This window comes from Rattus norvegicus, chromosome X (genome assembly GCF_036323735.1).
Source record: "Rattus norvegicus strain BN/NHsdMcwi chromosome X, GRCr8, whole genome shotgun sequence".
In the NCBI taxonomy this organism is placed as follows: Eukaryota; Metazoa; Chordata; class Mammalia; order Rodentia; family Muridae; genus Rattus; species Rattus norvegicus.
This window is the reverse complement of record NC_086039.1, coordinates 150,443,138-150,466,815: the sequence shown is the minus strand read 5'-3', so window position 1 is coordinate 150,466,815 and position 23,678 is coordinate 150,443,138. Positions and strand designations below refer to the sequence as shown.

Genomic DNA, 23,678 nt, shown 5'->3' with positions numbered 1-23,678 from the left:
TTCATCATTTGGAACATCATTGTGGTATAGAAGAGTTTACCCTTGCTGGAGCTTGCTGAACTGATTTGTATCTAAAGCATCAAAATTTGGAAAGGTTAATTTATTCTTAAATATTATCCTTAGAGACATATACAGATTCATAAGCATATAGATAAACCTTACATATTCTTAAACTTACAGATTTAGTTTTTAAATTATAATTTAATTATAGTATTTATACCTTTAATTTCTTACCTCCAAACACTCGCATACTCTCCCTCCTTTCACTCAAATTGATGAACTATTTCTCAATAATTGTTATTGAATGTATTCATGTATTTATATATACCTATTTATTCCCAAAATATATTCTGCTAAGCCTCTATACTGTTACTTGTTTGTGTGTTTATAGAATTGCTGATTGGTGCTAGATAACCAAGTGGTGTGTTCTTCCAGAGGTGCTTTCCTCTGGCTTTCCTCAGTTGCATATAGTTCTTTGTGTAGGATTGAGGAATCATGGGATTTTTTTGAAATGTAATTGAAATTTAACAGTCATCCATGCAAATAACTGCTTACAATATCTATATAAAAATGTGGCAGAACATTGTCTAATTATTTTAGAAGGACACACAAATGTAATAAGGTTCATATTTTATGCTGTACATTGGATTGATAAATTTTGAGTGATGGTAAACATTTTAAACATGATTTCACATTTTTGTTTTATTTTTAACCTTAAGGTAATCTAATATTATCGTATTTATAACTGGGAAATTTTCCCATTTTCAAAAATAAATTTGTTTACTTTTAGGTGGAAGAAAACTTTACTCATTTATTGTGCACTTATGAATATAAAAATGGTATTCTCAAAGTTAAAGTTTTTGTGCTTCTAGGATCCTAGATGGCCATTTGATCTTGTAGAAAATATTATATATTTATATGATAATATTTTATCATCATTCAGTTCACATTGATTTTTCATAATATATAAATGGAGGTTTTAAATTATTTCCTTATAAAAGTAAGTTTATGTAATTTATGTACGCATAACATTCCCACCATAGTGTTAATCAGAATATGATATAGGCTAGGGAATAATATTGACCAGGTATAAATAATGTTTAAAAATGCTTTTTATTTAGAGATAACAAATGTAAGTTTCATGCATTGTTGTGATGGTCATTGTGTGTTCTGCCTTTTCTTTGACTTTTGATGTGATTGTTTTGTTCTTTTTCTTTTAAGTGAGAGAAAGAGACCTGGGGTTGATGAGTGAGGTTGTAGGGCATATCTGAGGGGAGTTGAAAGCTTTATCAGAATATATTGTTGAAGAAAAGAATATTTCCAGTAAGTAAAAATTCCTGGGTTTGTTCACTTGAAAAAAAGCTTATTGAGTTGATAATGGGAACTATTTACAGAAATGTCGACTGTTAAGAGAATATAATGTGAACAAAAATCATGGTAAAATAGGAGTGTTTAGCATTCCCTAAAATTCATTACTAAATGAGGTAAAGCTGCAAAAGTTGTGAAGTTATGATTCCTAATTTAAGGTGAAATTTTGACAGACCAGCTTTCTATCAGAAGTACATACATTAAATGTCTCATGTGCATTGGTCTACATAGATTGGTACCTATCATGTAAAATAAGTGTGAAAGATGCCACGCTATGTAGATCAACGCTCATGACATTCCTCCTTTTTTGTCGCCTCTGAAGGTCATGGTAGTGTAAGTAAAATTGTCTGATATGCTTCCTGATCTTTGTTGGGACCTTGGGTCTTCAAAAACTATATGCTCTAAGGAGGACTTAATTTAAACCTTTGGAACAAGTTTAAATACGTTAATACAAATATGTAAATTATTAATTTTACTCCTAATACGAACAAATAAAATGAATATAGTTTTATATTTTGTTTAACAAATCTTCCAGATAAGCAAGAGAGCATGACATACAGGCATAAGATGATGCTTCAATAAGATTCTTGTATGCTTCCTTATGCTGTGATATTGTTAATGACTTGATTTAAATGAGAACTTTCATTGTACATGTATTATAAATTTCATCCTGTATCTTCTACTGTTTTTGAATAGTGATATTTATGTTCATTTTAGATGATCTATAGAGATCTTTTCATGAGGTAAACTGTTCTTGAATTCTTATAGTAGATATTGAGAATATTAGCATTTGTCTTTTTACTTTTGCAATTTTAAGACTTTGAATTAAAATACAACTTTTACTCCCTTTCCTTCATACCCTCCAACCTCTCATATGGACCATTTTCTATTCCCCATTCTTGGATTCTTTATCATTAGTTGTTATTGGTTTTATACATACGCACACCTACACACATATAAATATGAGAGTCTCAGCACTGCTTAATTGTAGTTTTGCTTTACTTTTTTTTGATTTTTTTGGTGTTGTTGGTTTTTTGGTTATGTTTTACTTTTTTCATTCATTCATTCATTCATTCATTCATATATTTGTCTAAGGGTTAGGGCTCAAGGAGCCAAAATGAATTTTATCACTTCTAGGTAGTCAAGGTCTGATGACCACTTGTCTTAGCTTGACTGATTTTGGACTCAACTAATAGATGAGCCACAGGGCACAGAGTCAGATTATTTGAAATGAGAACAGCTACCATAAATATGAATATCATCTTCCAATGGCATCTGTCTAGATAAAGGTGGGAATAGGAAAGTTGGGATTTTTACTTTTTTTTTTCTTTTGTGAGATTACTAAATAATTATAGCCTGTTCTTCCCTACAATAGTCCTCCTTGCACTTTCCAAATTTATAGTCTTTTTCAATCATTGTTAACAAACTATTTCCTCCTAGGGAGATTCATGTGTAATCCCTTACTCCCCTCCTCTGTATAACACCTGAGTAAACAGATTGTAAATTTGTTACCCTTAATTTAATGATTGGATCTATATAGAGGTTAATGCATACCATATGTTACTATGTGTTTCTTTTTTAACTCGCATCGGATGATTTTTTTCCTAGTTCCATCTATTTTTCTGCAGATCACATGTTGTTGTTTTTTGACTAAGTTAACGCATGTTGCAAGTTCCCCAGTTTGTATGTTGAAATGAAAGCTCAGGATGAAGTGAATTCTGGATTGCCATAAAAGAATTTTAAGTATCCTATGGGCAGTACTGTCTTCACCATGGTGTTTTTGACATAAGTAGCTATGAAATTCACCATGGTGGGTAAAGTAAGGCTCATAATGTCTCTCGTTTGTTGTGACTTCTGTGGACAGAATATATACCTGCAGTTATACTTCACATGTATTTCTGATATATGTTGGAAATCTGTGCATCAAGAAAGTGTATTCCTAAGTAGGTGCTAATTTTATAACCTTTACATCATAAGTAAGACTCCATCCAATAAGCCATATATTCTGCATTATTCAGGTATGAAGAAGTCACTTTTCCATGTGTGTGCACAAAATACAATTTTGCAGAGGTACTGTGTGGACTTTGTGGCATTCATGTATACAAACCAGTTATGTTACTTTATCACAGAAAGCACTGTAGTCACTATCATAGCAGACCTATTTAAAATATGTTCATGGCATAATCCTTATTTTTATTTTCTGTTGGTTACAGGAAAAAGAGTATCAAGTACCTAAAGGAGTGTACTAACATAAGGAAAAGAGATCAGTTTAATATATTAGAAATGAGAACAATTGCCATAAATAAAAGGCAAGCTAGAGGACATGCTTACAGTTATGTGTATTATTGTACAATAATTAGTTATATTCTAAGATTGAAGAATAAATTAGGCAAGAATTCATGTAACATGTATCATTAATTTCACAGTAATGATAGAGGATACATTTGCAATATGTTTATATGAAGAATATTGTGAGCAGTGCTTTACGTAGTATAGTGCTTTTCACATTACACAAAAAGTGAAAGGTGCCATACTATGTACAGGAAGGCTTACCATGTTCCTCAATTCTTGTTGCTTTATACCATCAATATGTTTTAAGTGTATTCCTTTGCTATGGTTTTCTGGTCTTAATTGGGCAATTCTTCATCTAGGTTTTATGTTTCCTAAGGAGTATTTCATTTCTCCAATATTCCCTTGAGGAACAACTCACGGATTTACAAACATAAAAATCTATAAGACCTTTTATGTCAACCAAAACATTAATATGATGTTAATTAGTTTTGGTTTTCGCAGTCATTCTAGTAAATATAAGGTAACTATAAATACATAGGAAATACAATGGAAGGGACAATTGATTTGTATTTCATAGGAACTATCAGTACAATGTGTTCAAGCTTATAAAGATTGTGAGGTCATAAAATATCTGGGGGAGATTGGATTTTTTCACTTCCTCTGACAAATGTGACTACTGCTTGTTCTTGTCTAGCATGCTTTATAGCTGAGTAAGAATACAAAGTGTTCTTTCCCTTGGCAGCTTGCATGCTTCTTCTGATATCATGAAAGCCAGTCTTCATGGACAAAAGTCGAGGTTAGTAAGTACCATCTCTATTCCTCCACGAGTCCTCCAACTCCTGTGTCTGAAATATGAGGCATCTTCTAGAGCGTGGTTTTGCTTTCCAGCTGTGAGAGGAAATCAATACTCTGTATTGTTTTGGTGATCTCTTGGATCCAACCTGCTAATAAAATCAAACTGAGAATAATGAAATTGGTTCAAGGATAATTAAATAAGTAAAAGGCATGACCATGTTTTCAATTCCAGAAGGGAAAATGCAATCAAGCTTTTCTTCTTGGTATTGACATTCACCTGAAGATTTGACAGGTCAAAAACACCTGAATTCAGAATGATACTGATGAAGGAATATGAGTTTATTATTCTTTCTGTAGAATTTACAATTACATCAGATCGAGGTATGTGTGTGTATATATATATATGTATGTATGTATATATGTATATATATCTTGTTTTGCAAATAATGATGTGGAATGTGAAGACTAAGATTTTTGAAATGAGATTTTTGTAATTTAACATGAAGCTCCACAAAAATTGCATTCCATTTATGTTGGATTCCTTCATGTAAAATAGATGTGTGTGCTACTTTTCTAGATGAAAAAAATGCTCACCATATTTCTTATTCATGTATTGTAGTGTCTTCAATGTAAACATGTGTTTCTTGTACTTATACTTAACTGGGCAATTGGACTGTGTTTAGTGTTTCCTCAGTTTAGCTTATCGTGTCTCAGTTAGGGACTATGAAATCATGAAGATACTTGATACTAATTCTTGGGAGAGGGAGTTGAAGTGTTCTTACCGTCGATGAGGAGCTTAATTCCAAACTTCATGAGCTAGTACATACTTCCTTGGGAAACAGCCTGTGGAAGAAGAACCTGCACATGGACACCAGTTTCTGGGCATATAGTTTCATGTGGCCTTTTACTTCAAGAGTTAATGATGGTAGAATATTCTAGTTGTACAATGTAAGCTATCTGGCTTACTGGTAATTTTTCTTGCATCTAACCTCAGCATGGTTCTCACGAGTAATGATCACCATATGTCTGTCTTTATGTCAGCCCTGAAATCAGTCCATGGACACCATGGTGTTCTGCCTTTATGTAACTTTTGAGTTCTAAAGTCTAGAGTGACATTATGTGTAGGTACCCAGTAGCAGTAGTTATATTTCATGAAGTCTATGGCTTTAGGATTCTTGGTGTACATGAGCAGTAGAGTGTTGGTGGTCAGGATAAAGTTTTATGCTCCTTCTGACCTCAAAAGATGCTTTCTAAATCATGTACAGGTACTGAAGTGCTCAGGACAAGCAACTTCTCTTCTAACCTCAGAATATGAGTGCCGTGAGTGCCATGATCAGTTTGCATAGCTTCTAACCTCAGAATTTAGTTTCTGTTTGAGTAATGGGTCGTTTATTGATAAGAATTCCATACAAGACAACAGTACATTTTTATCATATCCAACTTTCCTCATGCCATCTCTTAAATTCACGTACTGTACAGTGTGTGGGTGTGTGTGTGTGTGTGTGTGTGTGTGTGTGTGTGTGTGTGTGCGCGTGTACGCTCACGTGCTCACAAACAATTTAAGCCATACTTATTACTTGGGCATGGACAAAAAACTGATCAGGGGACTTGCTAAGTCTCCTTCATCAGCCTGCTGTTCTTTTTTTTTTTTCTTCAGTTTAAAATATCACAGGTCAGTTTATTGTGTGACTAACAGATTCAATGAAGGTGCTGTGTGCTTTATTTTTTTTTTTTTTGGATTTCAAACAAATGTTAGTGAATTTGGTAATCTTTTATTAATTGGTCATGTTAAAACTACTTTTGCTTCTTCTACATATTTAATGTAAGTTTTATTGATTATATATTTTCTTTTTTTTTTTTTTTTATTAACTTGAGTATTTCTTATATACATTTCGAGTGTTATTCCCTTTCCCGGTTTCCGGGCAAACATCCCCCTCCCCCCTCCCCTTCCTTATGGGTGTTCCCCTCCCAACCCTCCCCCCATTGCCGCCCTCCCCCCATAGACTAGTTCACTGGGGGTTCAGTCTTAGCAGGACCCAGGGCTTCCCCTTCCACTGGTGCTCTTACTAGGATATTCATTGCTACCTATGGGGTCAGAGTCCAGGGTCAGTCCATGTATAGTCTTTAGGTAGTGGCTTAGTCCCTGGAAGCTCTGATTGCTTGGCATTGTTGTACTTTTGGGGTCTCGAGCCCCTTCAAGCCTGCTGTTCTTGAATCAGCGGTGGGGTTGTAGATCCTCCTCCATCAGTCTTTTACAAATCTTGTATTAGCAGCAACTGTTAAAGTATTGAAAGTGTGTTGATAAAATAGCCTTATAACAAAAGATAGTAGTTTACCTTTTGACAAGTTCTGGCTCTTTATAATAGGCTTTTGTCATCTTCAAAAAACTTTTTTCCAAGAGAACTGTGAACTGCACTAATCAATGAGTATATGGGTATGCACGTTTTATATAAATAAATGAAATCAATCTTACCTGGTTTTGGCAAAAAGTTAGAGGAACAGCAGGTAGTAATGAGAGAAAATACAGGATAAAAGATGTAGGCCCAGTGTCTCAGGACAATGTATAAGTAGGTTTATAATTCAAATTTCAAACATCATAAAATACACTGCGATAATTCTTTCTGGGTTAAAAAGGCCGTGTAGTTATTATGGGCAACATGACATATTAAAATGCTGTGGTTTCTTTCTAATCTGACACAATGTAGTTTCATCTCAGTATTTTTTCTGGGTCCACAAATTGAAAAATGCCTCATTAAAATGCAGTGATTATGGAAGTAACTCCACTGATACTGGTAGAGCAGTAGTCACCTTGAACATGATGTAAAATGTGATAGTATTACTGTTTAGAGAGATACAAATTGTAGATCATTAAGTGACAATAGTGGAATAGTCTAGACATTAAATGACTTGTTCATACAAAACACAGGGTAAGTAACAAGTGTTAAGAGAAATTCTTAGAGAAAAAAATGTGGAGTGATGAAATGTTAGGATCTTTAGGATCTTTGGAATGTCTTTGTACATTATAGGTATGTAATATATTGGTATTTGTGAGATTAAGTGTATTTAACCAATATCTTATCTTATCTCCTTAGAATCAAGACTATTCCTCGCTTGATCTGTCTTTGGGATAGTAATGATTTCATGTATGTAGGTAATGTTGAAATCTTCCTTTCCATAGGTAAGCCTTTTATGCCCAATAACCTTAGTAGTCTTTGAGTTTTCAGTTATTCTCATCATGAGAATATAACGTGAATAACTATAAAGTTAGTAGTAATGTAATAGAAATCTTGCAAATAGTTTGTAAATCACCTGCTTCAGAAAGCTAAATGTCCTCACTCAATAATCTTTGTGCAATACATTACTGAGGAGGTGTAACAGTTATATTGTACTATGAGTAACTGAAATATCTCTCAGTATTATAAGGTTCCACACATGAAAGGACAGTAACCACATGGAGATATGGTCTTCACAGTGATTGAGTTTCTTGATTCCAAGATGCATTGCAGTCATTTTAAAACAGACACCCCATGTTAGATTTGTTGTTGCGTTCATATTTTTAATTCCAGTGTTAGAAGAATATGAAACATCTTAAGAGATATATTAATATGAAAATAGAAAGATAATGAGCTTAAAGTCTTGGTAGAAGAAGCTATTCACAAAGTTAACAGGAATGTGAAGCAAAGAACAGTAATTAGGTTTTCTATGAGACTTGGGAAATAAGTTTAGAGTGGGTTTTTAATTTAATTTTTGTTGCTATGATAACGTGTCCTGACAAAAAGAAATTTAAGAGGGAAAGGATTTATCTTAGCTCATGATTCTAGGTTCTAGTTAACCATTATGGAGAATTCAAGGCAAGAACTTGAGTTTGTGATAGCACATCCACAATCAAGAACAAAGGATAAATACATCCTTTCTTGCATAATATGTAGTTTCTCTCCTTTCTTAGCAAAATCCTTTTTTACTTTTATGAATATATATGTTCCTGCATATATTTATTTGTATGTACCACAGGCACGATGGTGCCTTAGAAGCTGGAAGAAATGTTCAATCTCCGAAATCTTAAGTTACCGGAAGTAGTGAACTGCCTGGTATAGGTGCTAGGAACCCAACCAACCTCGGTCTTCTACAGAAACAGTAAGTTCTCTTAACATTTACTTATCTATTCCAGAGCTTAGCTCATGAAATGGTGCCATCCAAGGTCAGGGTAGATCAGACCCACTCAATTAACAACTGATGCAATCAACTACAGACTTTGCTATAGTCCAACCTAATGTAGAAATTTTCTCACTGAGGCTCTGAACTTGTGTAATTCTAGGTTGTGTCAAGTTCACAGTTAAACTTAACTACAGTGGAATGCAGCTCCTCTCTCTCTATTCCTGATTATGAAATAAGTATGAAAGATGTTATGGAAGCTGAGCATTTAGAAATAATTTAGAATACATCTCCTGTAAAGTAATCTACTCAGAATGTTATTTATTACATGAATGACAAGTGAAAGATGGCATGCTGAGTAAAGCTCTTCATATTCATTTACTGTTGCCTTGGATAGTCCGGGTAGACCAAGAAAAAAATGTGAACACATGCAATGGTGAAGGACACTATAACTCATTTCTAAGGATAGAAGAGTAAATATATATGAGGTTCAGATAACTTTTTCTATGAGAAAGTCCTTCCTATGAAGTTGTAAAATGTTAAAGTAATTGGTGATTTTCAGAAAAGAATAATGTCTTCCTAGAGATGAAGTAGAAATCCCCTGTTAAGTAATCATCAGGTACTTTATACTATGTGGGACTTTTAATCTTTCTGCCTTTGCTATTGGTGTTCAGTCCAGAAGATTTTTTTCTATATAATGAATTTGCCTATACATCACCTTTTATTCTATCAGATTATGTGTACATGGCCTTAGGTTAAGGTCCTTGGTCTACTTTGAATTAAGTTTTGTGAAAGTTAATGAGTAAGGATCTATTTCTATTCTTATATGAAGTGGTCCAGTTTGACCAGCACCATTTTTAAGATGCTGTCTCTTTTTTCCAGTGTGTATTTCTGAATACTTTATGAAATAAAGGTTTTATAGGTAGCAGATATATGTCTGGGTCTTCATTCAATTCCATAGATTAATGTATCTATTCTATATCAGTATCATGCAATATTTATTAATTACTATAGCTCTGTAGTGCAGTATGATTTCAAGGATGGGGACAGTTCCAGTACTTATTAGTTAGGAATGTTTCAGCCATCCTGGAATTTAATTTTTTCTCCTTTTTTGAATATTTATTATATACATTTCAAATGTTATCCCCTTTCCCTATTTCCCATCCATAAAGCCCCTATCCCACCCCTCCCCCTTCTTCTATGAGGGTTTTCCCACTCCACAACCACCCATCCCTTCCCGCCTCCCTGCTCTGACATTCCCCTACTCTGGGGATTCCAGCTTTGGAAAGACCAAGGGCTTTTCTGCCCATTGAATATTTCCTTTGATGCATATGAAATGTCCTTACTTACTATTTTTCTTAACTTTTGTATGAAAGTAGATTTTATTAGGTATTAGAATGAATACTCCAGCTTGTTTCTTGAGACCATATGCTTGGAAAATTGTTTTCTAGGCATTTACTCTGAGGTAGTTTTCTGTCTTTGTCACTGAGGTGTGTTTCCGGTATGCAGCAAAATGCTGTGTCCTCTTCACATACCTAGTCTGTTAGTCTGTCATTTTACTGGAGAATTGAGTCCATGGATGTTGGGAGGTATTAGGGACCAATGATTGTTATTTCCTGTTATTTTTGTTGTTAGAGGTGGAAATATGTTTGTGGTATTATCTTCTTTTCAGTTCGTTGCAGGAAGGTTACTTTCTTGCTTTTCCTAGGGTGTGGTTTCTCTCCTTGTGTTGAAGTTTTCGGTTATCCATTGAATGGGTGGATTTGTAGAAAAATGCTGTGTAAATTTGATTTTGTCATGGAGTACCTTGGATTCTCCATGTTTATTGAGAATTTTTCTGCATATAGTAGCATCATTTCTGTTCTCTTAGAGTCTATATGACAATTTTCCAGGATCTTCTGGCTTTCATAGTCTGTGGTGAAAAGTCTGGTGTAATTCTGATAGGTCTGTCTTTATATGTAAATTGAATGCCTTTATTTTGTGTTTGTATTTGGTGTTTTTACTACCATATGAATGAAGGAATTTCTTTTCTGGCCCAATGTATTTGGAGTTCTGTAGGCTTCTTTTATGTTTATGGGCATCTTTGTTTAGGTTAGTTAAGTTTTCTTCTTTAATTTTCTTGAAGATATTTACTGGTTCTTTAAGTTAGGAATCTTTGCTCTCTCCTATACATATTATCCTTAGGTTTGATATTCTCATTGTGTCCTGGATTTCCTGGATGTTTTTGGTTAGGAGCTTTTTCCATTTTTCATTTTCTTTGATGGTTGGATTAATGTTTCCTATGGTATCTTCCTCTGAGATTCTCTCTTTTATCTCTTGTATTCTGTTGGTAATGCTTGTGTCTGTGATTCCCCATCTCTTTCCTAGGTTTTCTATCTCCAGGGTTGCCTCTCTTTGTGTCTCTCTTTATTGGTTCTATTTCCATTTTTAGATCCTGGATGGTTTTGTTCATTTCCTCACCTGTTTGGTTGAATTTTTGTGTTTCTTCTTTAAGAACTTCTCCCTCTTTACCTGTGTGTTCCTGTATGTTTTTAAGGGAGGTATTTCTGTACTTCTTAAAGTCCTCTAAAATCATCCTGAGTTGTGATTTTAAATCAAAATCTTGCTTTTTCAGTGTGTTGGAGTATCCAGGGCCTGCTGTGGTGGGGAACCTGTTTTCAGGTGATGCCATGTGGTGGCTTCGTTTGCTGTTATTTAGATTTTTGTCTTCACCATCAGGTTGTCTCTGGTGTTAGCTGGTCTTACTGTCTCTGACAGTAGCTTGACTCTCCTGTAAGCCTGTATGTCAGCACCACTGGGAGACCAGCTCTTTCTCCAAAGGATATGGGTATAAACAGCTGTGGCACAGAGCCCACTTCAGATGCAGGCAGAATCAGAAAGGATCCTGTCCCAGGTTGTTCCTGGATTACGCTCTTGAGAGCTCTAGGCAGGTCACTCAGGTCTGGTGTCATGGGTCCCTCTATGTGTACTCTTTGGTTGGTGGTTTCCTCCCTGGGAGCTCTGGTGGGGTGTAGTTGGTTGATACTGTTGTTCTTCCTGTGGGGTTGCAAACCCCTTCAGCTCCTTGATCCTTTCTCTAACTCCTCCAATAGTGACCACATTCTGACTTCAATGGTTGACTATGAGTGTCTTCCTCTGTATCATTCATGCTCTGGCAGAGCCTCTCAGGAGACAGCTATATCAGGCTCCTGTCAGTATGTATTTCTTGGCATTAGCAATAGTGTCCTGGTTTGGTAGCTGTATGTGGAATATATCCCCAGGTGGGGCAGACTCTGAATGACCATTCCTTCAGTCTCTGCTCCAAACTTTGTCTCCATATCTCCTCCTATGAATACTTTTGTTCCCCCTTTTAAGAAGGACTGAAGGATCTGCACTTTGGTTGTCCTGAGCTTCATGTGGTCTGTGGATTGTATCTTCGGTAATTCGAGCTTTTTGGCTAATATCCACTTATCAGTGAGTGCATACCATGTATGTTTTTCTGTGATTGGGTTACCTCACTCAGGATGATAGTTTCCAGTTCCAACCATTTGCCTACGAATTTCATAAAGTCATTGTTTTTTGATAGCTGAGTAGTACTCCATTGTATAGATTCACCGCATTTTCTATGTCCATTCCTCTGTTGAAGGGCATCTGGGTTCTTTCCAGCTAATGGCTATTATAAATAAGGCTCCTATGAATATAGTGGAGCATATCTCTTTGTTGTATGTTGGGGCAACATTTGGATATATGTTCAAGAGAGGTATAGCTCAGGTAGTAGAATGTCCAATTTTCTGAGGGACCACCAGAGTGATTTCCAGAGTGGTTGTACCTGTTTACAAACCCACCAACAATGGAGGAGTGTTCCTTTATCTCCACATCCTCGCCAGCATCTGTTGTCATCTGAGTTTTGGTCTTAGCCATTCTGACTCTTGTGAGGTGGATCTCAGTGTTGTTTTGATTTGCATTTCCCTGATGACTAAGAATGTTGAATATTTCTTTAGGTGCTTCTCAGCCATTCAGTATTGGTCAGCTGATTATTCTTTTTTAGCTCTGTACTCCATTTTTTTTCTTGCTATGAGTGATACTTTATTCCTATCTCATGGAGAAGCCTGTACTCCATTTTTTAATCGGGTTATTTGATTCTCTGAAGTCTAACTTCTTGGATTATATATTGGATATAAGCCCTCTATCTAATATAGGGTTGGTAAAGATCTTTTCCCAATCTGTTAATTTCCATTTTGTCTAATGACAGTGTTCTTTGCCTTACAGAAACTTTGCAATTTTATGAAGTCCCTTTTATGTTTTGGTTTTTGATACAGTCTCTAATAGCTTCCAGGAGTACAGGTTAGTAAACATTCTTGGTCTCCCTGTGGGCTTTCTGTTGTTTTCAAGGCCTTCAATCCTTCCCCCAACTTTTTCATTAGAGTCCCTGAGCTCTGTTCAATGTTTGGAGTTGCATCTCTGCATCTATTTTCTTAGCTTCTGGGTGGGTGGAGACTCTCAAAGGAAACTTATACTAAGCCCCTGTTTGCAAGCATAACTGAGTATCATGAATAGTGTCAGAGATTGTACTTTCCCATGTGATGAATCTCACCTTCCAGCAGTTATTGGTTGACCAGTCCTACAGTCTCTGCTCCATCTTAGTCTCTGCATTTTTTTAGACAGGACAAATTTTGAAATTCCACCTTAGACTAATCAGATTTTGTTAAATCAAAACCTCAAGCAGCAGCACATGCTAGCTAGGATGTGGTGCTAGCTAGCTGGTGAGATTGCAAACTTTTAGAACTAATTTAGAAATCTATCTGGTGGGTTTCATTTTTCAGAAAATTTGAAATAGTTCTACCTTAAGATGCAGCAATATCGCAACCCAGATATGCCTCAACTGAAGAATAAATACAGAAAATGTAGTGGTTTTACACAATGGAATACTATATAACTATTTAAGAAAAGCACATGAATTTTGCAGGCAAATAAACAGAACTAGAAAAAATCCTGAGTGAGATAACCAAGGCAGAAAAGACCGTGCATGGTATGTATTCAACTTTGTAAGTGGATATCAGCCATAAAGTACAGAATACTCAAGATATACCCTCACTAACCCCAAGAAGTTAAACAAGGAGGACCCAAATTGGGATGCTTGAATCACATGTACAAAGGGGAACACTATTGTCAGTGGAGACAGGGAGGAAAGAATGCGGTTGGGAGAGAGGAGGGGAGAAGAATATGTGTGAAGGATCAGATGTGAGAAAAGAAAGAGGCCCAGCAGGCCAGGAGAATGAATAGAAATCTGCATCTTTCATGGGATTTAGGGGCTGGTGGTAATCTCTAGGCAGATCCTGAGACCTAGGAGAAGGAAGGCAGCTCCCAGGATTATGTTTGTGTGACCTTAACTGAGATGTCTATCATTGGGAATACAGAACCTGAAGAGGCTGCCACCAGTGAAGGGATAATTGGACACCAACCCACCCATAAAACTTTTGACCCTAAATCTTCATTTCTTATTTAAGTAATGTTTTTATTAATTCCTTACAATTTCGTACTTGTAATCAAGTATATTACGATAATGAATTTTTTTCTTTGTTGTGATGATTAATCCTCTTAAGTTTGAATAATAACCGTTTTTGCTTCGTATGAAATGGGCCACATGGAAAATCTATGAGATGTTCAATATCATCACCTTCAGTGTAAAATCAGACATATACAGACATAGTTTAGTGGGGGTGCGATTTAATGTGAAGGGTATAATGAAGGATTCTTAATCATGTACTTATAAAAACTGTTGGATACCAATTGTTAATCAAATTGTTAATATGATATACGAGGGATCAGTCTATGTTACCTCATAGTACATATTAATATATACTGAAGTCTTCATTTGATGGTGACTAAATTATCTTGAGATCCTGCCTTGTTCATTTGTTAGTCTTTGGTGTCACCTGACTTATAAGATGATTTTCTTCGTTAATTCTTAATCTCTTGAACTAATACAGATTTTAGGAGGTTGAAGAAGGAAGAAACAAATCCTTACATCTTGGAATGAAGATGGAAGATAATGGAAATTATGACTATTCTTCCTGAGGAATTATGTATAAAGAAATACATTGTCTTCGTCTCATGTTACACTGAGAGGAATAATGAAAGTTATATTTTGAAATCAGCTGAAACTGTGATCTCACATCTAATAATTTGTGTGCACTCAATGCTGAGAGAAGTAGCAGTTACTTTTTACTCTTAAGTAACTGCAACATCTCTCAGTATTGTAAGGCTCTACAAATGCAGGAGTGATAACCATATGGAACCATTGTGCTTCCATAGAGAAGATAAATGCACTAATTCTGGATAATTCTTCATCTTAATATCTGACGTCATGATTTCAGTTCTGGAAAGGTTGGGGAACTTCAAAAGTACACTAAGAAACATCCTAATAGTGGAACATAAGAGGACAGCATCATTCAGGAATGTGTGGTAAAAGAAAATAATTTATTATTTAGAACTTATTTACAAGTTACTTCAGTGTTCCAGTCCTGTTTATTTCAAATGTTGACATGAAGACTGCAGATGTTGTGGTTCTAGAGCGCCTGGGCAGTGCTTTACTCACATGGTTGCTAATCACGTGAAATGTAAGTGAAAGCCACCATGTTGGGTAAAGTAAAGCTCATCATGTTCCTCATTTGTTGTGACCTTGGATAGTAAAGTTGAAGAAACTACATAGCTTTATTATGACTCCACAGTCTGCTTGCTTGTACTTGAAGAAACCATGGCATCTAAGGGAATTTTCTTTTTTCTTAATGTTTCAATGTTTCAGAAGTTACCCTTATTCTAGCTTGCACAATACCCAAATTATACAAATATAAGAACAGAAAATTGAATTCCAATGTTACCAGGGATTATGGTTATAAGTGTCAGAAATGAAACCAACCAATGATTTCATGCCCTACGGAATTAATCAGTTCAACTCTATTGAGTTCATATATGCAGTTTTAAGTAGGGGGTTATTTAAACTTATTAGGTATGTTCCAGAATCTTGTAACAACTTGGGTGATAAGTGCACCAAGAAAGGACTGAAAACCTAGAAGTAAGAACAGTGAATGATGCCGCAATAAATAGGATAGATTTCGCTACATACATGATACAAGCAAATTTTATATTCCATCTTCAATGGTATAATTTGTGAATATAATTAAAATACATATTAATATAACCAAAGGTATATAGTAATGCATGTTAATGGTGAGATTTTAATGTAACATTTGGCAGGTGCTATTGTTGTAAAAAGCATGTTTACTTTTCTGTCCTTGTTTATTCCAGTTTAACTATCTTCTCTTGCTATTTACAACAGGTTTCCCATATGTCTTTACTAGTTTTACATGAGTTTCTAACTGTTCTCTTGTTCTCCTGTTCTGTTATAGGTCCATAACATGCCTCAAATAGAAATTTCTCCTTTAACTTGGATACTGAAATAATAAAACACACAGAAGAAGCCAAACTTAGCCACAAAATAGAGTCAAAACCTAGAATAAAAAATAAATGTTTCTGTGGTAAACCATGGAGCTACCAGGGTATGCTAACATCTTTATCAACACTGCTAATTAACATACGATTTTGTGAAAACAAAGCAAGCAAACACAGAAATATTTCTAAGACAGAACATTGTCATTATGAAATGTATTACATATCCGTGGAGAGACTATTTTGTTTGGCCTACATCTATGCCAATTACTTACTGTATCTGGGATTAAGAGTACATGCATTGGGTAAACTTAAAGGTATTTCCTTAGCATTGAAAATAGGCTACTTTTGGTAGCACTGGTGTTCCTTGATTGCCTCCTATTTAACAGTATGGAAGAAAATTGACAGGAGAAAAAATGATATTAGAAACATGTGGTATAGCTAAAACCGCCAAACACTGCAATCACTTATAATTCCCCTTTTGTTTATTTATTTGTGGCTCTAATACTCCCAAATACTAATAACATAAATTGTTGATTTGCAAGGCCTGGTTGCAAATTTTTCTGGGTTTTCATTGACTTTTCTTGATAATATTTTTTAGTATTTGTTTTTGTTTCCTTTAGGGCCATATTTATAAAAGAAAATGTCAAAAGGAGTCCTTTCCCTGCCACCATGCAAGTTTGACTGATGTACTCTACAGAGTTAATTGAAGCCCCCTATCTGAAATTTGGAAGAGCTGTTGAATCCAATGATTTCCCCATCCTAATAATCACAAGGATTTCTTATCAGCTTGGCATGAGGGCAAGAATGGGAGAAGAGAAAGAGACTTTAAATTCATAAACAACTCTTGCCTTTCATGTCCAACCTCAGTGACAGTTCTTTACTCCAAATGTAGTGGTTCTCAACCTTCCTAACATTGTGACCCTTTAATATGGTTCCTCGTGTTATGGTGATCTGTGCCATAAAATAATTTAATGCTACTTTGTAACTAATTTTGCTACTATTATGAATCATAATATAAATATTTATATTTTATTTTTAAGTATTCCCTTCAGGAATACATGTAAATATGGGAGCATAGAAGGTAGAGAATAAAATTCATTCTTTATGTGAATAAATTTACTACATGCTTATTAGTGATATAATCCAGACAAATAACAGATTACAGTATTGGGATAGAAAATGTAAGAAAATGACAGTTGTGAGTATTTTTATAAGAAATGTATAGATAAATACATTTAGGGTTCTGGTTTCCTACCATTTATTATGAACAATGATAAATTTGTGATATGGGTTTGAACATAAACTATAATCAAAGAGTTTATGTGAATTACTATATAAGGATGTCAGTGATTGGAATTTAATTATACCAAGTTCTTGTCTTCTGTATTTTGTAAGTTTTACCAATAATTGGACAGTGATATACAAGGTACAACTGTGTTTTATTCTCATCCTCTGCTCCCAATATTCTGATTGTTTTAGATTTTTATTATCTAGTTTTTAAAAGTTATTTGTAAAATATATTACTGACTCTTAGAGTCATATATTCCTTTATCATTCAAGGTGACAAAGTGTATTTTGTATTCCCTAACAGTTAAGAATAAATAAATCAATGATAGTATGTCATGCTGTATTTGGTGAAATGATGAAAACTTCTTGGATGATTGGGCTACATGGATGATACCTCCTTATCTTCGTGCATTCTGTAATGTTTCACTCAGGGAGCTCTTAGAAAATTGGACTGCCTCCAAATCTTCCAGGTAAAGTATTGCTTATTAATTCAGTTATTTTGATAGCTTCTTGGTAGTTTTACTCCATGCAAGAATACTGACAATAGTTTTCATGGTAATTGCCTGGCCTTGCTATATAATCGTATGCATGTATGACTAGGTTTCTTGTACCATGCATGCTTTCCTTCTTGTTAAGTCCAACTAGAGAGCTATTGGTTACCTCCAGTGGTTGTGTTCTTCTGTTGCACCCGGTATATGCTGCAATGCTATGCTGGTCGTCATTGTAGTTTATAGGCATCAGAATTGTGTAGGAATATAGGTGGTTTCCTTGTCTCAGAAGCTTGCACCATACCTGTGGCACTATAAAAGGTTTGTGGGTTATATTCAGCTCAAAGTTTCTGGATCGTGAGTCAGACGTATATAATGCCTTCAGCACTTTTGGATTTATGCTTCAAGTTTTGAAAGGTAGCCAGGGACCAAAGCAATAATGTAAAGTTCTCTTGGACATTCTGATCAACAATGCAAAAGAGGGTTTTGAAGGGACACTTGTCAACTCGTATCTGAAATATTTTCATTTCATGTGTATGTGTATGCATAGATACATTTAAATGTATATATACTATTTTATTTTAAATAGATATTTGTATATTAATTTTATAATTCTATTTTTCTTTATAGCTAATTAGTATTGCTTAGTCTTTTGAGGGTTCTCTATAGTGATAATGAGTGGTTGAGCAGGTTTGTAATTCTACCAACGGTGAATTGTTTCCATTCCCCTGTATCTTCTCCAGCACTTACATATGAACATTCTGACATAGTGTAAGAAGGAATGTCAAACTTCTGATTCTTCTTTCTAATCTCTAAGGATGTTTCTTTGTTTTTGAGATATTTCATAGTCAATTTAATTTTCTTCATTTGAGAATTCTGTGTAGATCCCAAGACCATGTTTTGTCTAGGTCATACTATTGTTTAATAAAAATAAATAGGGTTGGGGATTTAGCTCAGTGGTAGAGCGCTTGCCTAGGAAGCGCAAGGGCCTGGGTTCGGTCCCCAGCTCCGAAAAAAAAAAAAGAACCAAAAAAAAAAAAATTAAAAAAAATAAAATAAAAATAAATATTCTCTCAGACAACGTATCTTGATTATGGTTTCACTTTCTTGCACTCTCCCACTTCTTTCTCATATCCACTGCCATCTGCATCCACTTTCAGTGTCTCACAAGAAAACAAGCAAGGTTCTTGGATCTAGTAATAAAACCAACAAAATGAAAACGAATTGGACCAGAAAAACTAAACAGATGGAACAGAGCCTAAGATGAAGTACAAGAATCATATTTTTTTTAGGTTAAAACTTTTTAATATAGTCTAGATAGTGATCATTTGTTAGATATATCTGGCCAAGTTTATCTTTCACTCTGTAGGTTACTGCCTTTTCTTCACTGTGTGTTTTAGGCATCTTTGTTCAATATTAGGTTGATATAGTTATACATGCACATATTTGGGACATCAGTTTTCATCCATTGTCTACGTGTTTGTGTTTGTGCTAGTAGCATATTCTTTTTTTTTTTTTTTTTTTTTTTCTGGAGCTGGGGACCGAACCCAGGGCCTTGCACTTCCTAGGCAAGTGCTCTACCACTGAGCTAAATCCCCAACCCAGCATATTCTTAGTATTACTGTAGCCCTGCAATTTATTTGAAGAATCAGGAAAACAATCCCACTGAAGTAACAGAGCAGGAATGTGGTTTGTTATATAGAGATTGTATTGTGTTGTCATGTTTCCTCTAGTCCTAATGTCTAATAAGTTTATCATTTAGGCATGTGAATTTTCTAGAGAATTTTTCTGCATTATTGAGATGAAGAATCTTTCTTTAATTCTGGTTTGCCTTTCAGTCAATTTGTATTATATGTCTTATTGCATTTATAGACTTCTTACATTTTATCATCTGAGCATGTACATCTTCATCATGGTGAATAATCTTTTTGATGTTTCTATTTGATTTTGGGTATTTTATTATGGATTTTAATTTTATGTTCATTAGGTATATTAGTCAGCAGTATTCCTTTTGTTATTTTTATGCCCTTACCTCATTTTGGTGTCAGATGTTGACTTCAGGGATAGAGTTAAGGTAGTGTTGGTTTTTCTGTTTTTATACTAGTTTAATGCTGAGTACTGCTTGGCCATGTGTAAGCAAGAGCATGACATGGTCCTTGCACCTGGAACAGAGCCAGCAGGGCATAGTCCTCCACGAGTGTTAATGGTTGCTGTGGACATAAAGCTTTTTGTATAAATGCACATTTTCCCTGTTACCAGTTATGACTCCATGATATTTAGAAACAGCACAAGTCCAGGAGTCAAGGGTATGTCTATGTATTTAGAAAAAAAATCGTAAACTATGGGACATTTCATCTTAATTCTAAAAACATTAGTTCAAAAATACATAATTTCTCAAGTACATAAAATTTAAGAATGCAATGTGAATTCTATAAGGAGCTTCAGAGATCTAAAGGAACAAAGGTAGCTGCACTATGAGCCAACTTGTCAAAAAAGATAGTGAAGAAGGAGATAAAAGGATTAAGGGAGTAGTGATCTTGGGAGATCCCACCCAGCTAATTTTTTTTTCATTGTTGTTTTTTATGCTTACAAAGGCAGGTAGATTCCTGAGTTAAAGGGGCAACACTAATTTAGTTCTAGGTGGGGTAAGGGTAGGAATTTCATGGCAGGGTGCCACCCAGCTATCTTACTTATAGTCTGTACTTATACTTGTTTTCTTTTTCTTTCTTTCTTTCTTTCTTTTTTTTTTTTTTTTGAATCAAGGGGCTGAAATCATAGGATGCTGATACATGGGATAATCAGAAGGGAGCCTTTGGTAAAGATCTCTGCAAGAGATCAGCTATCCAGAGAACTTATAGAATAGCAAGAGAGAACGGCTTTTTTTAATTAGATATATTTTAGTTACATTTCAAATGTTAACCCCTTTCCTGTTTTCCCTTCCAGAAACCTACTATTGTGTCTCCCCCTCCCCCTGGTAGAGAACCATCTTGGATAACTGTCTCAAGCAGAGCATAGAGAGAGCCCTCTGGAAAGCTGTTTTGAGCAGAACATGGGGTGCCAGCTTGGACCCTAGATTTGAGTTTAAAGTGTTTGTGTTGCCGCTCCTAGACACCCCTTCTTTCAGAACTCCCTTCCAGTCTAAGACTGGTCCTAGGTAGCTTAAGAAAGATTTTATAAAATTCTGTTCTGAATTCAACTGTATCTTGAATATTTTTTGTTGGAAAGATTTTTATTCTGGTTTCAATTAACCCATATGTTTCAGTTCTGCTTAGTTAGGTTGGTGAACCCTTCTTGGATTAATTTATGTGGTTTAGTTAAATATAGAAAATCATCCATTTTGCTTAGGCTTTCCAAATTCAAGGAATACTATTTTTTAAAGCATTCCCTTTCAATATTTTGAATTTCCTTTTTATCTATTAGCGTGTGTTCATATTTATTTCTGATTATGTTCATTAGGTACTCTCTTTCATTTGATTGGTTGGGCCAATGCTCTATTTATATTATTTAACCCTTTTAAAGACAAATATCTTAAACTCATATATTGTTTTATAGTAAGAATTGTTGGAGGCTACAGAAAAATGATTGCGTTCACTTGTAATTTAATGCCTCCAATTGGGGGTGTCGTTTTCTTTCTTGGAAGTATCATTTTTCTCTTTTTTTCCCATGGGATTTTTTTTTATTTACTTTCAATTAGTATCCCCTTTCTCAGTTTCCCTTCCATACCCCTATCCCATCCCCCATTAATTCCCCATTTTTTAGACTTAAAAGATACTTAAGGTTGTAATCATGCCTTAAAATGTCAGGAGAATGCCATTATAAGAGTAATATTATTGTTAAGGAATATTCAATACCAGAAAAATATGGTAAAAAGGAATATGGGATTACAGCATTTGAAAGAAGAGAAGGAAGGTAGAGGGTTTTTTTTTTCCTGGACTTGTGAATAAGGAAATCTAGTGTTCACCTATTTCACTATACTACAAGAATTGAAAGCTAATAGAAAACCAGTATATACTGTAGCCATCATCACAGCATACATCCTGAAGATGGAGTTAGATAAGGACCCTCAAATATGATGGTTATTACTACAGGGTAGGGAAACAGATGAAGCATCAGTTGTACTGATACAACGTGTAAAAACAGTACTTCGGTTATTGTCAGGGTAACTGAAAAAGTGGGAGAGAGCAGTATATATGATGAATCTATGATGAAAAATAGTAGCTATCTGTTATTTAGTACTTATTACTAAATTACATCAGGCATCAATTTATCTGCATTATTCATGCCAAAGTTAAGATTTAAAGTATTACAGAGTTTCTGAATTCATTAGAATTATCTAAAGTATTTAGTGTGCAGTGCTGTGTTCAGACTGGTGTCCATCATGTGAAATATTTGTGAAAGACACCATACTGAATAGAGTAAGGCTCATGATATTCTTCATTTATTGTCCCTTAAATGGTCAGGGTGGTGCTGTGCAGTTATACCTGACATGGATCCCTCATTGAAATTAGTCATATGTAACCTCAGGATCAATATTTATCAGAGTATAATTTTAGATGTTCAATTTTTACAGGATTAAAAAATGTAGGTTAAAGAGAAATTCTTAGAAGAAACTAATGCAGAATGAACAAATTATACACCGTTTACCTATAGTTTTGAGAATCAACACTGAAAATAGAGACCAGGACACAGTATACTGTGGGGAACTAGAAGGTCATAGCCTACTGTGAGAATGTTTTCTAAGATATTACCATAAACAGGAGTGAGCCTTCACATTGAGTGTGGCCAAATGATTTGTGTCACATGTAGGTGAAGGATCCACATTAAAGTTGTGATGTGCTGTGCAGTGCTGTATTCAGATTGGTGCCTGTCATGTTTATAAGAATGAAAGACGCCAAACTGGGTAGAGTGGAGCTCATTGTGTTCTTCATTCAGAGTGGTCTTATATGTTCATGGTGTTTGGGTAATTAATGACTCCAGTCCTAATCTGTTAACTAAGCATAATTTTAGATGCCCAGTGTTAACTTTAGAGCCATGTATAGAGTGAATAATTAACACAAATTTTGACAGTCAACCATGTAGACAGGCAGTAGGATATAGATAGATAGATAGATAGATAGATAGATAGATAGATAGATAGATAGATAGATAGAAAGAAAGAATGTTGTATGTACACGGAATATTTCCTAAAATAGTAACAAATATGATCTATGTTCAGGTTTCAAACTCATTAAGGCAGATTGTTAAATGGGTTACTGTGAGTATATGATTAGAACCAACACTCCATGTTAAGGTTCTGTACAGAGCCATATTTCCTTAAACTTGTAACCAGTTCTTCTGTGTTATAGAGTAGGTCTAACCAGTTGTCTCATTACCTTTCACATAGTGATCTTTGTGTAACTGCAAATATCCTAGCATGATAATTTCTGATTATTGTGTCCTTTGATATTTCTAGAACACCTTCAGGTTGGTGGTGGCGTTGTTGTTGTTGTTGTTGTTGTTGTTGTTGTTGTTATTGCCATACTCATTATATTCTTCAAAAATCCATGTAGGTCAGATAGGACACAGAAGGAAAGTTCAAATGAGTTATATGCTTAAAAAAATTCTTACAAGAGCCTAAAAAGCACAGTCTTTAGAATGATGAGATTGCATGCTTGAGGCACTAAGTTTGACACACAGCCTGGCAAGAATGAAGAAAGGGATTTTAAACTGACCGTGAGATCCATTACTGCTACTCAGAGTTATTCAACTTATTGGAACGCAGGAAGAAGATGTCAAATTACATATGCAAGGTGATGTACAATGAGTTTTGCGTTTCTGAGGTATGTTCAGGATTCTGGCATCCTTCTTGATGTGATCACTTGGACA

The 23,678-nt window shown here is 35.0% G+C and overlaps 1 long non-coding RNA gene and 7 other non-coding genes across 9 annotated transcripts; all 8 read left to right on the top strand.

Moving 5' to 3' along the window:
• The first annotated feature begins 1 nt into the window (after position 1).
• Positions 2–15,259, top strand: LOC120099202 (uncharacterized). Of its 2 annotated transcripts, none has more exons than XR_005498162.2 (6): positions 2–4,456; positions 4,688–4,836; positions 7,548–7,633; positions 8,467–8,589; positions 12,856–12,930; positions 13,553–15,259. It is a non-coding gene; the product is annotated as an uncharacterized LOC120099202 (long non-coding RNA). The 2 variants fall into 2 exon arrangements; XR_005498161.2 differs by having other exon boundaries at positions 13,410–15,256.
• Positions 1,572–1,667, top strand: Mir741 (microRNA 741). The gene has a single exon (NR_037397.1). It is a non-coding gene; the product is annotated as a microRNA 741 (primary transcript).
• On the top strand, positions 3,118–3,199 carry Mir3551 (microRNA 3551). The gene has a single exon (NR_037327.1). It is a non-coding gene; the product is annotated as a microRNA 3551 (primary transcript).
• Mir471 (microRNA 471) lies at positions 3,843–3,920 on the top strand. The gene has a single exon (NR_032281.1). It is a non-coding gene; the product is annotated as a microRNA 471 (primary transcript).
• Positions 14,778–14,854, top strand: Mir883 (microRNA 883). The gene has a single exon (NR_032263.1). It is a non-coding gene; the product is annotated as a microRNA 883 (primary transcript).
• Mir742 (microRNA 742) lies at positions 15,168–15,244 on the top strand. Its single transcript, NR_032292.1, has one exon. It is a non-coding gene; the product is annotated as a microRNA 742 (primary transcript).
• Positions 15,260–22,161: 6,902 nt separating the features above from the next.
• Positions 22,162–22,238, top strand: Mir743b (microRNA 743b). The gene has a single exon (NR_032254.1). It is a non-coding gene; the product is annotated as a microRNA 743b (primary transcript).
• A 414-nt stretch (positions 22,239–22,652) lies between these two features.
• Mir743a (microRNA 743a) lies at positions 22,653–22,728 on the top strand. Its single transcript, NR_032293.1, has one exon. It is a non-coding gene; the product is annotated as a microRNA 743a (primary transcript).
• The last annotated feature ends 950 nt before the right edge of the window (positions 22,729–23,678 follow it).